Raw genomic sequence first — 19,924 nt, forward strand, 5'->3', positions numbered from 1 at the left:
AAGAAACACAACACAAAATCTCTCTCTTCCTCCCAAACCATTCTATTCGGCCAAACACAAAAAAGGGAAGAAATCAAATTCAAAAACCTCTCTTCTAGTCATGGAAAAAATCCCTCATTAATTCCTAATCTTCATAAATCCTAAAATAAGGTAAGATAAATTTTTAAGCTCATTTTATTAAGATTTGATGGGTGAATTAAATTCAAGAAAGATAAGAATGAATAGTAACTTTTCTTTGGTTTCTTGATTTTAATGGTTGATTTAGGTTCCAAAAACCCTACCAAGCACTCCCAATACTTCACCATTATCAAGAACACATCTCAATATTTCAAGAAAAGTATAAATCTTTGACCCATCTTTATTTAAGGTTTAAGTTCAAGAATGTTTTGGAACATAGTTGTAAACATAGTTTTGGTGAATGATTTGTTGTAATCTTGATGTTTAATTAAGTAGATTTAAGGTTGATGATTGTTTCCTCAATAACATGATGTTCTTGAGAGGAGTTAGTGTGGTGATGATGATTTGATGATTTTTGGTGGTAGTATAAGAGATTTAAGGCGTAAACGAAACTCGGATCGTAATCATAATCTCGCTAAAATGAACAAAATATAACATTAAGTTCCTGCAGAAATTTCCGAAGGTATAAACTGTAGTTTCTTAAAAAAAACATTTGATTATGATAGAAAATTTTATAAGGATCGTTTAGGCACTTAAATCGCTTGATTCCGATTTACGGATCAAAAGTTATGACTATTTTACTAAAAGTAATTTAAGCGATAAAAAGTGCTTCGAATTATGAAATTTGGAAATAGAAATGATCGACTTAAAAATGTTCATAAATCATGAAAGTTTTATAGAGAGTATTAAATAGAGTTCCTTAATTGATATAAAAATTTCAAGTAAAAATAATGATTTTTTAATTTTATAAAAATATCGGAACCAAGACCGCGCGATTAGAAGGCCGTAGAATTCGTAAGCAGAGCCGATGATGAAAATATAAACGGACATAAGGTACTTCGAAATGGAAGCGACCGTGACATGAGTAAATACTTAAAGGAATAATAAGGATAAAATAAGTGAGAGAACGAATAATAAGTAGCATATGAGTAAGAGTCACCGTAAATTAGAACGGGACCTAACGAAACGGTTTGTGTTTATGGTTATAAATTTTTGAGCGGACCCTAGAGCATCCTCCACCTCGAGATACCCAGGAAAGTTTTCAAACCCTACCTTTTTGAAACTGTTGTGTTGTGTTTGTTTTTAAATAATGTCGATATATACATGATGCTATATTTACGACGTTTTACGAATTATGTTATATAATATCATCCAATATGATATTGATTTTGGTATATGAATATTACCGAATTTCGATCGATAACGCTAGAGAGTAGCATTGTATATATGAGGAGTATATTTTAGACCGAGGATCGGTCAGTATAATTTGATGAAAACCCGGAAGTATTCCGGAGGTATTTTATTTAAGAATATTAACGCTACAGTAGAGCGTGATGTATAAGTTGTAAGACCGAGAGTCAGTCAATTTTTTTATAAAGTATAAACCCCGGAATTACCCCGGAGATATTTTGGGATAATTAAAAGTCCGTAGCTGTTTTATTCCAAGGGACTCAATGTCCTCTTGCAAAATATTAAAGTACATCGAATTTTATTTAAAAATTATTTCTAAAGATCGTATTACCTCAACTATATTTAATTACACGATTAAAACTGATTTCTAAAGATCGTATTACTTCAACTATATTTAATTACATGAGCAATGAATATTATTTCAGGTATTCATTTAAAAAGGGAGAAGTATTCTGTAACGTTTATTTTATTTCAAAACCAATTATTTTATATATATTAAAGATTAATATAATTACTTAAACTTAAATTAGTTGAGGAATATTATTTCAAATATTCTTTTAAAGAAGAACTATTCAAGGTTTTATTATTTAAAAATTATTATTTAATTATTCAATATTTATTAAATGATTTAATATCATTTAAAAATCATAAAACCTAATTTAAAATATTTTCTGAGTTTCAGAAATTCATATTAATATTTTCAGATAATCAAAGAATATTATCTCGACGTATTTTAAATATTTTGAATATAGTTTCAAAAGAAACTCCCCCTCATTTATCTATCTGTTCACAACTGTCAACTCACATTATCTTAGTACTTCCTCCGAAAATTCTCGGAAGTACATATATATGTATATATACATATGAGATGAGTTGTACCTATCACCAAGCAAAATGCTTGGAGAACTTCGATGTGATTCGAGTTCTTGAGTTATGACAGGATTTCTTAAAAGTACAAGGGAGGGGTAGACTCTAGTACTATGTGTACTAGGGAGACTACCAAAGGTATCGCAGGCAAAGTACTCTGTGTACTCAGGAACTTGTGAAGTATGTGTATACCCAAAATGGGACACGTAGCCCGAATGCGGAAAGGGTGATAACCGGGATACGAAGGTGTCGTCCTTCTACTAGTAGAAAAGGTTACTATTTTCCGTATTATGACTGATCATCGTATACGGTGGCTCCAGTGAATGTCCTATATTCTTCAACTTGGAATTGAGATGCAATACCGTAACCCAAGCCTAGGTGATGGGTTTACCATTAAGGTATTTGAAGATTAATAAGTCAGTCAAATAATTGTTTTGAAAAGAGGTGTGTATCACCAAGAAAACTACTTTGAATAAATACGTATCCTTGTACGGATTAATATAATTTCCTTTAACAGTCTTTTCATACTGTTGATTATTATGGTTGAGCATTATTGCTCACTCTTGTTTTTTTTAAAATGTCACAACACAACATATTACGAGTATGCCGGTGTGGGACTTAGTCACTTGAAATTATGGGGAGAATCCCCCACAGCTTTGTCTCAGGTGGACCAGAGTATCCAGATAGGTATAAGATGTTAGTAGTAATTATTGTAACTTCATGTAGAGGTTACGAATAATTTTTAAGATCTTGTAAATTACATTTGAGTGTAATAAAAGAAGATTACATTTTGTACATCATTTCTAAGACTATAACTTGTGTGTGCGTGTGCGTGCGATTGGGGTCTGTTGGATTATTGAATCAATACAGGTTACACATGAGTGAAGGATGGCGTGACGACCCAGATTCCTGACCCTGGATTTGGGGACGTTACAGAAATGGTATCAGAGCAACAAGTTATAGTGCTTAGAGACGAAAGTATTAGGAATCTGTCGAGATGCGAATTTACGTAAGAGCTCATATAGACTTCATCATTGGACTACTGGATGTAGCCCCAATGTGTAGGTTAGGATAAAGCCACTACTAGAAAAAGTAGAATAGACATCGGCTAAAATCGATGTTTATGAAAAAAAAATCTGATGTCTTCGTGGGTGATATTAAAGACCCCCCATTTAACATCGGTTTTAAACTGATGTTAAAGAAGACATATAAACTCCGACTTAAATAAATTATGACGACCTTTTCAGGGAGGCGATGTTTATTCTATTTTTTTTAGTAGTGAGTGTATATTTGAGGTATTAAAGTATGACTAATAGGACCATTGCAGATTATCAGAATGATGAGAAAAAAATTAGAATCATATATGATTTGGCAAATATGCGGTTGTAGAACTCGGAGCTAAGTCTCCAGGGCATTTGAGGTAAAGACGATATTACCAACACCATATGTTCATTTTGATAACACGAGCCTTGTTACTCGTAGTTCTGTATAGGTTACCTATGAGGGGAATCACATGTGAGAACCATGAAGTCTAATTATTAATATCAGTTGAGGTTATTGACCCAAACTAATTAAATGATCATTTTACCAATGATGATTTGAATTTCGTATGAATAAGGAATTCAGCAGAGATAATGTCCAATATACCCTTGAGGATTTATTTCCATTAAGGAAGATTTGAACGTAGTATATGAATGTTATCGTAAGACGAGTACACTGCATAATATTATTAGTGTGCTTCACATGTAAGGTTATGATGGTATCAAGAGCATCGAGAAATAATGGCATGTCTATAATTAAATTGCGTAAGATTACAATAAGTGATGGTTTGATCTTAGAACCTTCTAAAAAGATAGACCAGTGAGTCTAGAGAGGAATTCTTTGGTAGAAATGATGTCATAGACTACATATATATACTCGTAGACCTCTAATATATTTGGTAACGTATGATTCAACTACACACATGCCACCAAACTTATGGACTGCATTGAGATCCCTGAGAGATCTCTTTGATCTGTTCCCATGGGGAACTGGCCACTTGTAGTTAGTAACGGATGCATGTAGCAGGCCCCTATCAGCTTAATAGATGCTTTTGGAATATTTCCGAGTAAGGTCTTGGAGGTAAAATACCGGAATGACAGATATACGTGTGAAAGTCAAGATTAGTAAGCGATTATAAATGATGTGCAAGAGACACTAGCTGAAACATGGAATTACAAAGACGAAGAGGTGGTATCATCCTCAGGAGGATAATAACGAGAGTTAGGATAATCAGTGAAATATTTTGTCCCCTACTCACTGTCACGTTACTCCCTCCAAACTTTTGATCATTCGTATTGCCTTGATAAGTCATATCAGGCAATCCTTTTGTTCCCTACTTTGAACTACTGATGTGACCATCTTGAATAGTCTTTCTACGCATCAGGACTTGTTCAATTCTTTTAGTTGATCCATGAACTTTCATTCATAGATTATGATCTTCTTGTTCAGCTCAGAGCTATTTATACTTCATTTCAATTATCCAAGAAATTTTTTTTAAAAAATCCTCAATTCATCTATAAATATTCATAATGAGTATCTTCAATTGATTCTTCTTTCTTACTTACTCTTCTCAGTCGAGATTGTAAATATTTAATAAATTGTTAAAAACATGGATGATTTAATATCCATAGATTCCTCGGGAATCCTTTTCTTCTAATCAGGATGAAATTATATATTGAACTTTGAAATCATAGTAAGGGTATCAATTTGATATTGGTATTCCAAATTTAATTCTATTTAAGAATCTGATAAAGTATGTGAACGAGGGCACCTATGAGTGTACCCTTTATTTGGAAAGAAATCTTTGATAAGAGGCTATCGATTGTTCCGATGCCAAGACCACTCGATTCAGAGTTATAATTGTCTTTCTCGGCCCAAATTTAGAAACTCTTTATTTCAAAATCGTCATCCAGGTAGCCACAAATTTCTTCAGTGGTTACGATGTTGAGATTTTTTTTACAAATAAACTGAAATATGCCTAGTTGCATATGTTCTCATGAATGACTAGTTAATTATCCTAACTAGTCAAAATTTTAATTAATACGACGAAAGCCTAGTTAATCGTCCTAGCTAGTTGCTATGGGCCAAACCAATTGTGCTGGCCATTTTCTTAGCCGGTTGATAATATTGCTTGATATAGACTAGTTATTATTTTGCTAGTTCAACTTCCAATCAAATTTTTATTATTCTATAGTGCATTATATATGAAAAATTTAATTGTTGATAAAATTTTGAAAGAATGATTTAATTGAGACCTAACTAGGTCACCCACTCAAACAAGAAATCATATTCAGTTTTATGAAATATTTTGTTCATGAAATATTCTATTCTTTCATTTATATAACGAATATCCAATTGAAATCATAAAGTAATTGAATAACAATATACTTCCTTATTTGTTAATCATTGAATAAAATTCCTTCTTTCAAAATATCATCTCTTTAAAACCTCAATGGTTAACTTTTAGTTGAGAATGTTATTTCAAATTTCCTTCATTATTCAAAAAGGAAAGTATTCTTTCAATGGGAAAATCTTACTAGTATCATTCGTATGATGTTATTATTAAGCAATCATTGCTTTTAAGGGATATTCTCTATAATATCACAATCAAAAATTCTAAGGACATGGAAGGATAATCCTTGTTGTATACTTCCTTTCAAGTTATAAATCTTCTAAGTGTTGCGACTCTTTTATTCAGAGCTCATTATTTGTTCAGATGTTAGATTTTGAAATCTTGTTAAGATTGTCTATATTTCATTGATATCGTGAAAATCATTTTTTCCAAGGCTAATTGTCTTCCGAACAAAGAGAGGTATAGTTGAAAACCGATTGTTGTAATATGAGACTGAAAGCTCTGTGATATGATGGTGCAATCGGAGCATCGTGATGAGTAAGTTGATTTAAAAAGGGAATACCATGTTTAGTTATAATCATAAGGATCTTTAACATGGTTATAGAAGAACGATAATAGAGATACGACGTGATTAGTGAGGTACGCTTCTGTGAAACACTATCGGGATAAGAACTAATGAATTCGGGAAAGACCAATCATGTATGAATTCGAGGAATAAGATTTTCAAAAATAAAGTGAAGGTAAGATTAGTAATAACATCTTGTTAGAAATACTCGGCGATCAAAACAGGATTTTTTATGAAATGTAATGATATATCTACGCAGCTTAAGGACCGTGACATAAGGCGTCCTAATAATGATCTAGAATAATTGCGCTAAGGTTCGCACTGAAAGGGACAAGGAGTTTACTTATGAGGAAATTTTGGAATTTTTTTCTTACACTGAACACGAGATAGAGGCTATAGTCAAATTGATCAAAGGCTATAATTGAGAAAACTATTATCATCATGGAAAGGCCAATGTGGTGGCCGACACTTTAAGTAGGAAAAGATATATTGAGGATGACAAATCTCAGAATAACTGATGAGAAGGATCGCATGAAAAGAACCCTTTATTACTTAACAGGAAGACTTAAAGATGCCTATAAATGTAAAAGGATATTAGTCATGACAGAATATGAAAAGGGATGTCACTGAGTAGGTAAGTAAGTAATCAAAATGAAATGAAAACGGAAATGCGAGGATCAAAATTTTGGCGATTACGACTTGTAGATTGCCCAAATGGGAGTAAGAGTTAATTATAATAAATTTTGAGGGAGGATTATCAAGAACCAAATTAGCCGTCATGCTATTTAAGGACTTTGAGTGATAGATTAAATAAGACTGTTGCAAACGATAGATGTCCACTCTACAAAATTGTTATGAATGCAGAAGAGATAATTGGTGACAGAGAGACCCCGTGAAGACTGTGCCGCGCAAGGACCCAAGATTTAATTTCACAACGGGACTATTTCCCAAGATATTTTGCAAAAAAGGACGGACAGAGGCACGACTTAGAGTTCTCAAATCGACAAATAGAATGAGAGGACTATCCTAACCTTTGAAGATACGTCTAGCGGCTTACCTTTTTTTGGAACGGTTTGGGAATCGTCTATTGTTAACAGATAATTCGTGTAGATGTACTTACCCCTCTCGCATATGAAAAATAGTCGCTGATATCCCTTACGAAGGACAACGTGGAAGAATGAAGGATGTCATTGTCAGAGATGATAGAAGGCAAAGAAGATCGTACACGCCTTATAAAGGCCACTGGTAGCAGGTACCACTAAACGCGAATACGTCTAAGGTGCTAGTGAGAATAACAAGTACGACCCAGAAGGTATCGTAGTACTATAGATATTATACAGGGAATGACTAAAGAAGCCCAACCGATAACGGAAGCTGGGCGTTTCACGACTCTAAAAGCGTATCAATCAATTGCGTCTGAAATGGTGCTTCCTTCAAGATGGCAATAGGACCCGACGTGCCTTACGTTACTACGGGAAGAAATGTTAAATTTGGCGCTAAGCGTGTAGCAGGAGACGAGCGTGTAGAAATGCAACGAGAACTTCTTACATGAATTAATTGACAGAGATGATGCGCTAAAATGGTAAAACGTTATGGAATGAAACTCTAGCACTAGCAGGAGCGATGTAGGGGGAAACGAATAAGTTGAAGGATGATTCCAAATACTAGAAGATGCACTAATCGTCCATATTATCAATTTTTTAAGGGAAATGAAATGACCAGCTGACGTTAATCGAATTACCGACAATAACGAGTTATCATACAGGCATTGGAATGACTACCAAGCTTTGTACGGAAGAAAGAAGCATTCTCCCTTAGATTGGGAAGAAGTTGGTAAGCGGGGGATACTTGGACGATAGTTGAGTCAACAGACCAAAGGAATTCCTAGAACTTATCAGAACCCGACTAGTGGCAGCCTAGGATAAACAATAGAGATATGCGGACCAAAACTATAAAGACAGGAAGTAGAAAGTAACAGACCAAGTATTGTTGAAAGAGCCACGCGGGGAGGGAGTGATGATATTCGAAAAGGAAAGAAATGATGAATCAAAGGTTTAATTCCCGATTTTGGAAAAGCTTCCAGAAGTGTGTAGGCACCAGACTAAATATGAGTACCGCTTACCACCCCCACACTGATGGGCAAAGCGAAAGGACTATTCGGACCTTAGAAGATATGATGCGAGTATGTTCCATCGACTTTAAAGGGAATTGGAATGAACACTTACCCCTGATCGAATTTGTCTACAACAATAGCTATTGCGCTAACATAGGATTGCCTCCGTATAAAGCTCTTTACGGAAGGAGATCCCGCTCTCTCTCATGTTGGGATGAGGTTGGAGAGCACAAGATAATAGGGCCCGAGTTAGTCCAGTAAACCAGGGAGATGGTGGGACTCATTAGGAAGAGAATGGTAGCAGCTCAAGAAAGATAAAAGAAGTACACCGATCAGACACGAAAGGATAGAGAATACAAAGTAGGGGATTCAGTGTTGTTGAAGGTATCTTCGTAGAAGGGAGTAACGAGGTTTAGAAAGAAAGGGACGTTGGGTCCCAGATTCATAGGATCCTTCGAATTTTTGAGACTTTATAAAAATGCTTAATAAATAGTAACCCTGATAGAAAGGGAAAACGTTTTAGCCCATACTATGTTGTGCATGAGAAATTGAGTTTCGGAGTTGATAACATGATTATACGTACCAAATGAGTGTATGTAAACGCTATTAGTTTTCGAAGAAAACGAATTTTGAAAAATGACCGTATTTATGAACCATCGAGGATTACGGGAATCATAATATAAGTACAAATTTAAAAACCCTATGAATTTAATCCAAGAACGATACTTCAAAACATAAAGAATAAATACGAAAGGATTTACGCCGCGAACCATCTACGAGAAGTTATTACGAAAATGATTAAGCGACCGAACAAATGCGTAAACGAATAAATAAACGTATCACGCTAACCAACTATGGTAGAAAGATAACCATGGTTACTTTATTAAATAGTAACATAAGCTATATAGGAATGATAACCTAAGGCTAAGAAATAGTGAGCTAAAGCCTAAAACCAAGTAGATTAGCTTGTAATCTAGGAAGCTAGCAAGATTTGTTCAAGGATATGCCAACATACTCTAGTTCTAGGACATATACTAGGAGATATACAAATAAAATACAATATTATGCAAGAAGCATTCAAGAAACATACCACAAAATCTCTATCTTCCTCCCAAACCATTCCATTCGGCCAAACACAAAAAGGGGAAGAAATCAAATTCAAAAACCTCTCTTCTAGTCATGGAAAAAATCCCTCATTAATTCCAAATCTTCACGCATCCTAAAATAAGGTAAGATAAATTTTTAAGTTCATTTTATCAAGATTTGATGGGTGAAATAAATTCAAGAAAGATAAGAATGGATAGTATGAATATTAACTTTTCTTTGGTTTCTTGATGTTAATGGTTGATTTAGGTTCCAGAAACCCTACCAAGCACTCCCAAGACTTCACCATCATCAAGAACACATCTCAAGATTTCAAGAAAGGTATAAATCTTTGACCCATATTTATTTAAGGTTTAAGTTTTAAGAATCTTTTGGAACATAGTTGTAAACATAGTTTTTGTGAATGATTTGTTGTAATCTTGATGTTTAGTTAAGCAGATTTAAGGTTTATGATGGTTTCCTCAAGAACATGATGTTCTTGAGAAGATTTAATGTGGTGATTATTATTTGATGATTGTTGGTAGTAGTATAAGAGATATAAGACGCAAACGAAACTTGGATCGTAATTGTAATCTCGCTAAAACGAAAAAACATAACATTAAGTTTCTGCAGAAAGTCCCGAAGATATAAACAATAGTTTCTTGACAAATAATACTTGATTATGATATAAAATTTTATAAGGATCGTATAGGCGCTTGATACGCTTGATTCCGATTTACGGATCAAAAGTTATGACCATTTTACTAAAAGTGATTTACGCGACAAAAACTGCTACGAATTACAAACTGTGGAAATAGAAATGTTCATAAATCATGAAATTTTTACAGAGAGTAGTAAATAGAGTTCCTTAACTGCTATAAAAATTTCAAGTGAAAATAATGATTTTTCAATTTTATAAAAATATTGGAACCAAGACTGCGTGATTAGAAGGGCGTAGAATTCGTAAGCGGAGCCGACGATGAAAATATAAACGAACATAAGGTACTTCAAAATGGAAGCGACCGTGACATGAATAAGTACTTAAAGGAATAATCAGGGTAAATAAAGTGAGAGAACGAATAATAAGTAGCATATGAGTATGAGTCGCCGTAAATTCGAACGGGTCCTAACAAAACTATTTGTGTTTATGGTTATAGATTTTCGAGCGGACCCTAGAGCATCCTCCACCTCGATAAACCAAGGAAAGTTTTCAAACCCTGCCTTTTTGAAAATGTTGTGTTGTGTTTGTTTTTAAATAATGTTGATATTTTATTCCAATGGACTCGATGTCCTCTTGCGAAATATTAAAGTACCTCGAATTTTATTTAAAATTTATTTCTAAAGATCGTATTCCCTCAACTATATTTAATCACCCCAGCAATGAATATTATTTCAGGTATTCATTTAAAAAGGGGGAAGTATTCTCTAACGTTTATTTTATTTTAAAACCAATTATTTTATATATATTAAAGATTACTATAATTACTTAAACTTAAATTATTTGAGGAATATTATTTCAAATATTCATTTAAAGAAGAAATATTTGAGGTTTAATTATTTAATAATAATTATTTAATTATTCAATATTTATTAAATGATTTAATATCATTTAAAAATCATAAATCCTAATTAAAATATTTTCTGAGTTTCAGAAATTCATATTAATATTTTCAGATCGTCAAAGAATATTATCTCGATGTATTTTAAATATTTTGAATATAGTTTCAAAAGAAACTCCCCCTCTTTTATCTATCTGTTGACAACAGTCAACTCATATTATCTTAGTACTTCCTCAAAAAATTCTCGGATGTACATATATATATATACATATGAGATGAGCTGTACCTATCACCAAACAAAACGCTTGGAGAACTTCGATGTGATTCGAGTTCTTGAGTTATAATAGAATTTCTTAAAAGGACAAGGGAGGGGTAGACTCTAGTACTATGTGTACTAGGGAGACTACGAAAGGTACGCAGGCGAAGGTACTCTGTGTACTCAGGAACTTGTGAAGTATGTGTCTACCCAAAATGGGACACGTAGCCCAAATGCAGCAAGGGTGATAGCCGGGATACGAAGGTGTCGTCCTTCTACGAGTAGAAAAGGTTACTATTTTCCGTATTACGACTAATCATCATATGTGGTGGCTCCAGTGAATGTCCTATATTCTTCCAATTAGAATTGAGATGCAATACGTAACCCAAGCCTAGGTGCTGGGTTTACCATTAAGGTATTTACAGACTAATAAGTCAATCAAAGAATTGTTTTGAAAAGAGGTGTGTATTACCAAGAAAACTACTTTGAATAAATGCGTATCCTTGTACGGATTAATATAATTTCCTTTAACAGTCTTTTCATACTATTTATTATTATGGCTGAGCATTATTGCTCACTCTTGCTTTCTTTTAAATGTCACAACACAACAGATTACCAGTATGCCGGCGTGGGACTTAGTCAGTTGAAATCATGGGGAGAATCCCTCACAGCTTTGTCTCAGGTGGTCCTGAGTATCCAGATAGGTATGAGATGTTAGTAGTAATTATTATAACTTCATGTAGAGGTTACAAATAATTTTAAGATCCTATAAAGTACATTTGAGTGTAATAAAAGAAGATTACATTTTGTACATCATTTCTAAGGCTATAACTTGTGTGTGTATGTATGTGCGTGAGATTGGGGTCTGTTGGATTATTCAATCAATATAGGTTACACATGAGTGAAGGATGGCGTGACAACCCAGATTCCTGACCCCGGATTTGGGGGCGTTACATTTGTTTTGAGATTAAGAGATGATTTTCTATCACATGAGATGTGTATGATAAATTGGGTTCCAATGGTCGTTACGTGCCACAGCCGTGGGCTATAGGAAGTATAATTTAATTGTACAAGATGTTGGATTTGACTTGACTTAGAATATTGAGTGAGTCATGCTACAGCCGAGACTCAATGATTCAAGCGACAAAATTATTATAGGGAATAACATGAGATGTAATTGACAATAATTGTCTATCTATAGAACATCACATTGCGTTTCGTGCCACAGCCGAGGTGATGTAATGGAAAATAGGATTCTTATTCTCACTAGCGTTATGAATGCTTAGTTATACATTTAGAGGGTTGTATAACATAAATTAATTAGTGGGAGCCACCAATCGATAAAGACCCGATTCATATGGTGGAGTAATAATTGAATTATTTATGTGCTTATGTTGTTACGTGTTTTCATTTTCAGATTTTATAGATATCATGTCTTTTGCACTATCACTCTGTAACATGCTTGATGCTAATAAGTTGACTAGTCCCAACTTTGCTGATTGGCTTCAAAACTTGAGAATTGTTCTTAAGTCTGAGAAGATGGGATATGTTCTAAACTCACCATTGCCTAAAGCCCCCGATGATGATGCAACCTAGCAAGAGCATCAAGAATATCATAAATGGATAGATGAAGCAAATGTTGCCCAATGTATTTTGCTGGCATCTATGAACCCTGAGCTTCAAAAGCAACATGAGCACATGGATGCATACACTATCCTAGTGCCTCTACAAGAATTGTATGATGTAGAGGGGAGGACAGCTCGATATGAGATATCAAAAGAGCTATTCCGCAGTAAAATGGTTAAGGGGACATTTGTGAATGACCATGTGCTCAAAATGAACAATTTAATTGAAGGTTTGGGGCAACTTGGTTTTTCCATGGATGGGGAGCTGAGCCAAGACTTGGTCTTACAATCACTTCCAGATTCATTCTTGCAGTTTGTTGTGAACTTTCACATGAATAAGATGAATGTCAGCTTGCCTGAACTCCATAACATGTTGAAAACTGCTGAGTCGAATTTTCCTTCTAAGAAAAGTTATGTTCTTCTTATTGGAGAAGGCTCAACTTCCAAGAAAAAGGAAGAGGACCTTGCCCAAGAAAAAGAAGAAGATTGGTGAGAGTAAGCCTACTCCAGCAAAGGCTAATGTAGACCCCAAAAGCAATGTTGTTTGCTTCAACTGTAACAAGGTAGGTCACTGGAAGAGAAACTGCAAGGCTTTTCTTGCAGAGATGATATAGAAAAAGGCTAGTGAGACTACCCCTTCTGATTCAGGTATGTTCATGATCGAAGTTAATATGTCACTAAGTCAAATTTCTACTTGGGTATTAGATACCGCCTGTGGTTCTCATATTTATAATTCATTGTAGGGACTAAAGGGAAGTAGGACTATTAAAGAAGATGAGGTGATTCTACGTATGGGCAATAGAGCAAGGTTTGCCTCTGTATCTGTAGGATCATTTAGTTTACATATGCCTACGGGCAAGACTATTATTTTGAATAATTGTTATTACGTTCCCTCTATTATGAGGAATATTGTTTCTATTCCTATATTGGATTTGGATGGTTTTTCATTTATTATTAAGAATAATGAATGTTCTATTCTTAGAGATAATGTTCTTTATGGTTGTGGTATTTTAATAATGGTTTGTATGTATGCAACTTAAGAAATGATTTACTTCAGATTGAACAAACTAATAAAAGAAAACGAGATGATGAAAATCTGACCTATTTATGGCACTGTAGGCTAGGTCATATTAGTGAGAAAAGATTACGCTCATTACACCAGGATGGGTTACTTGAACCATTTGATTTTGAATCATATCCGGTATGTGAATCTTGTCTCATGGGTAAGATGACCAAATCTCCATTTACTGGATATGGAGAGAGAGCCGCAGACGTGTTAGGCTTGGTACACACAGATGTATGTGGACCAATGTCAACACAAGCTATGGGAGGATTTTCATACTTCATTACTTTTACGGATGATAAATCTAGATTTGGATATGTGTATTTAATGAAATACAAGTCTGAAGCTTTTGAAAAGTTTAAAGAGTATAGATATGAAGAAGAGAAATAAACCAAAATGATTATTAAAGTTCTTCGATCAAATCGAGGAGGTGAATACTTAAGTGGGGAGTTTCTAAATCATCTCAAAGAAAATGGTATACTATCACAATAAATACCTCCTGCAACTCCACAATTGAACGGAGTTTCTGAAAGGAGGAACCGAACTTTGTTGGACATGGTTCAGTCCATGATGAGCTATACAGATCTTCCAGTATCCCTTTGGGGTTATGCCTTAGAAACTTCAGCATATTTACTGAACAAGGTACCTTCTAAATCTGTTCTAAAAACTCCATATGAGATTTGGAAAAGAAGGAAACCAAGTCTTAAACACATTAAAATTTGGGGGTGTCCAGCTTTTGTCAAGAAAGTTGAACCCGAAAAGATGGAATCGGGATCAGTAAAATGTAGGTTTGTGGGATATCCAAAAGATACTTTAGGATATTACTTTTACACCGAACAAAGGGTGTTTGTTTCCAGACACGCGACCTTCTTGGAGAAATAGTTTATCCTTGAAGGGAACAGTGGGAGCAAGGTTGAACTTAATGAAGTTCAAGAAGCACAACCTATAACGGTTCAAGAGGAAGTACCTATTCGGAAAGTACAACCTTCTGTAGAATAGCCTGTGCGTAGGTCAAATAGGGTGTCTCGTCAACCTGAGAGGTATTATGGCCTTATCATAGAGAATGACAATGACTTGTCACTTATTAATGGAGAAGGCCCTATGACCTATGATGAGGCTATGAATTGTGAAGACTTAGAGAAATGGCAGAGTGCCATGAAATCCGAAATGGACTCCATTTATGTCAACCAAATATGGACTCGGGTTGAGGCTCCTGAAGGTGTTAAGCCTATTGGGTGCAAGTGGGTGTATAAGAGAAAGATTGGAGCAGATGGCCAGATGGAGACCTATAAGGCTAGTTTGTGGCAAAAGGATTTAAACAAAGACAAGGGTTTGACATTGATGAAACCTATTTCCCGGTAGCCTTGCTTAAATCCATTCGGATTTTGCTTGCAATTGCGGCTTACTATGACTATGAGATGTGGCAAATGGACGTGAAAACGACCTTCCTCAATGGGAAACTTGAAGAGGATCTGTATATGACAATATTAGTCGCTAAACACGCGCTAATAATACACGCAAGTATATGAGTTTGCAGGTAATATAGAATCTTTTCTAGTTCGTTCCCACAGAGACTGTATTGGTTAACTATCTAATTTATGCACCTAAGCAAAAATGTATGGTTATTATCCAATGCTAAAATGATAACAGATTGAGAGTGTTTATAACTAAGAATTACGTTAATAATTATAACTACGAGAATAAGATTGACTGAATTGATATATATGACAAACATGGGATTCTAACTGCATTAAATACTTCATTCAATAGCCTTATTATTCTTAATCCTAGCATGCAATGGTGATGACACTAATCAGATAACACCAAATTGATAAACGCCAACTTTCGTTGCACGAGTACCATTCTACCAGACATCCACAAAAGAGATAGAAGCTGAATAGGCACCAATTATATTGAGACCCTATATGTCTATAGAATTTGACAACATAACGGTTTAAGCACAAGTTAGCTATTTTGATTATATAGGGCAAGTAAGATGGTTAAAATTACCTACGAATCATGCATAACAAATACATGAACCTATGCTAGCATGGCAAGTTCTAAATCCTTAAATTCACTTTCGCTTCATTAAGAATTAACACGCTATCTTATAAGTTCGCGATGCTCATAAGACGAATATGCACAACCAATACTAGGATATCATACAATCACCACATACTAAGGCATCAAATAATTTAACTAAAGAAATCCATAAATAAATCCGCTAGAACCCCATAATAACGATTAGCCCATAATCAGACTCATCATCAACGTGGGTACCGATGAAAACATGATATAACAAATGTAGTCTTTATACGAATTAATAAAACCAAGTACAAACACGAGTATAGGTTCAGCAAAAAAAGAAACAAGCATCCAAATTACAACTCAAAACAAAGATTCACAAGAATAAACTAGATTATCTTCGCCTTTGTTGAATTGTGCTAAAGGTCTCTTGCCGTCTTCTCCTTGCGCTCTGGTCCGTCTTTGACTTGTTATCTCTTAAAAACGACCTAATATGAATATATATAGCAGCCCTCAACAATCTGGAAGCTTCCCTTTTAGAATTGGAATAGATACGGGATTCTGAAATTTGGCCTCAGCGCGGGCGCGCGCTATCACAGCGCGGGCGTGCGCTATCACAGTGCAGGCGCGCTGCATTTCTGGAACCCCGGCGCGGCCACGCGCTATCACAGCGCGGGCGCACCGTCCTTCTGGGAAAACCTTATATTTCTTCTTAAAACTTGCTGCTTCGAACCGGCTTTCCACAATCTTTTATTCCAACACCACCTGGACACCAAATTAGCACCAAAACAATGTTAATTCACCTGTTTACCTGAATAGTGTCTGAAATGCAAAAACACTAGAAAACACATTAAAACACATAACAACTTGAGTACAAATACACCAATTCAAAGCTTATTAAAGCATAATAAAGTGTCATAAATGCCACTCAACATACCCCCAAACTTGAATCGATGTTTGTCCTCAAGCATAAACAGAATCAAAGAACAAGAAACAAAAATGCATGAATACAACTATATGAATGCAACGATCCCCAATAGAATAACTCAACCAACCAACATGCAAAATATCAACAAATGCAGTTATTCGAATGAAGATCAATCAAATCATACAAATCAACTTACAAACTAGAGACGTGCATGTGTGAAGATGCTTACAGATATACTATCGCAACTAGATCAATAATCATGACGCACTACTCATCAAGGCAATCGCAAGGTTATAAATAAAATAAAAAGCTAGACTCAAAATAACTTATAAAACTTCAATTCTTATATTGGACTTTTATACGAATTCATGCTTTTATTCACTATAAAACAACATAAATATGCTTATTTGATCGTGTAATGAGTGAGGTCCACAAAAGACTTATACAATAGTACCCATGTAGCGAGCGTTAGGTTAGCGGATCCCAGCCCATAAAAGCCTTAGGTCACTAGGCACAAAGTCCCCTAAAAACTTAATAACTCGAGTACTAAAGACCCCACTCGTGATCAATTATACATAACACTTTTTTTTTCTTTTTTTTCTTTTTCATTTTTTTCACAATTTCTGAATGAGTGTGTTTTGCTCCATCTCATTCAACCCTAGACTACTCATAAAAATATGAGCCGGCTACTAGCCATTTGACACCTAGCCACACAACTAGTAATGAAATCCAATTTCTCCAATTTTTAAATATCCTTGTCTTTTATTATTAAGAGAATACCCTAAATTTTAAATATAAACAAGCGATTAAACCTCGATAATTCAAATAAAGCATGATCATGATCTAGCACTCTAGCAACCTATAAAACTTAGTGGAATACAAGTGTCTCTAGCATGCAAATCAATCCAATAAGACTCAACATCACTAAATACGAGATCACTACACTAGCATCAATATCGCAAGTCAATCAAAAAAGTTATCTAAGGGATCATGTTATAATGCAAATGCATGAAACTATATGAGTAAAATATCATAAAAACTACCAAAAAAAAACTACATGGCAAAATATGCAAACTATATGAACTAAACTATCATGAACATGCAAACTATATGAGACTCACCCAAACATATTCCTTCAATTACTACACCCAAACTTAAAATATTCACTGTCCTCAGTGAAGGTAATAGTAAGGAATCAGGCATACCTACTCTGAATCAGAATCCCCACCCTCAAGGGGTGGAGTGTCAGGTGTGTCAGGAGGTGGATACACAGAGTCCTCACCAAAAACTGGCCACTGAATGTCAACTCCGTTGGCTCTAAATGCTGTCCCAAGTGCCTGGGTGAGATCCTGTACAAAACGACTATGGATGTCATGCATCGCATCCATCCTGCTCGCAAGACGCCTATACTGTGTCGAGCTCAATCCAGCTCCCATGTCCGCTCCTTCTGCCTCCTGCTGCTGCTGTGATGGTCCTCCTTCATCTCCTAACTGAGATCTCCATGCAGTCCTGCTCGCCTGACCAGCAGCTGGCCTCCCACCAGGTAGGTGGTCAAAAGAATACCCAAGCCCCTTCAGATCGGGCTTGCCTCCATCCCATTCCTGCATCATAGCCAAAGTAGTTCTATCGATCAGAACACTCAGAATCTGCAACTGCTCATGTGTGGGCCAATGCACACCAACTGCCACACACAGCTTTGTCACCACAGACGTATACGGAATAGACCCTGTAGTGCTCCCCCTCAAGAACCTCAAACTCCCCTGGTATATCACCATCCCCAAATCTACACAATCACCCTGCAGAATGCCCCATAGCAGACGTGCTCGCTCCACAGTAAACTCATGCACATGCGAAGATGGCATGATATTAGCACATATAAAAGCGTTCCATGCACGGGAAAACCTATTCATGCCGGACGCCGGGAATGTAGAATACTCGGCGGTTGTGCCCCTCTTGATCATCCAATGTGTGTCGGGTCGGCACAGAGTAGCAATAATAAGATCCAGATCAAAGTCCTCTAGAGTCTTATCGTTCCAAGTATCCTGCCCCACCTTCCTCGCAGGCTGCTCAATCACGGTCCTAATAGCCTCTGCACTATAATCCACCATCCTCCCTCGCTCCATAGTGAAGCCATTCTTCTCGGCCTTGGCGTTCGCATAGAACTTGTGAACCACACTCATAGGCACAACGACCGATGCCTCACAAAAAGGAACCCAGCCCATCTCCAAGATCATCTCCAAAAGCTTACCATCATTACCAGATGGAAGAAACCCTCTCTCCTTAGAAATAGGCTTCGCAAGAAGCCTCGTGTACTCCTCCTCAGCCTCAGGAGTAGAAAACCTGGGCCTCACACCACTCGAAGTTGAAGAATTGGTGGCGCTGCTATCGACTTGAGTTCTTTGTCTCTTGGGTGCCATGGAAATTGATTAGAGAGAATAAGAGTTGTGTTTGAGAGAGAATTTGTGTTTGAGAGTTTGTGAATTGGTGAAGAAGTTTGTGTATGGGGTGTATGTATATATAGGTGGTGAAAAGAGAATTAGATATGGAATAGAAGTGGGATTTGATTATGGGAATAATGGGAGTAATGGGTTTGATTTGGAGAGGGAATTATGGGATGTGGGAGCGTAAAATTTGGTTAGGAATTGATTTTGGGACAAAATTCCTGTTTCCCCCATTAAACTGCCTTTTATTTTTTTCCAAAGTCGGGATACGGTGCGACCGCGTGCTGGGACGGCACGGGCGCGTGCTATTTCTGCCAAACCGGCGCGGCCGCGCGCTGTAACACGCGGGTGCACGGTGTTCTTGTGTAAATGGTGCGGCCGCGCGCTAGGCAGCGCGGGCGCACCAGGCTTCTGTAGTCATACCTGTATTTTTCAATTTGTTTTTAATTTTTTTGTGATTTTCTCTTTTCTTCTTACTTCCTCTACTTACTAATGTACAACAAACTTGGGTTGCCTCCCAAAAAGCGCTTCTTTTACGTCGCTAGCTCGACGTAGAATCTTGAGATCAATTGGACAATAAAATGGCACTAACCATCTCGCGGGTTGCCATGTCACCATAATAATGCTTCAACCGTTG

This window comes from Apium graveolens, chromosome 5, assembly GCF_009905375.1.
Source record: "Apium graveolens cultivar Ventura chromosome 5, ASM990537v1, whole genome shotgun sequence".
In the NCBI taxonomy this organism is placed as follows: domain Eukaryota; kingdom Viridiplantae; phylum Streptophyta; class Magnoliopsida; order Apiales; family Apiaceae; genus Apium; species Apium graveolens.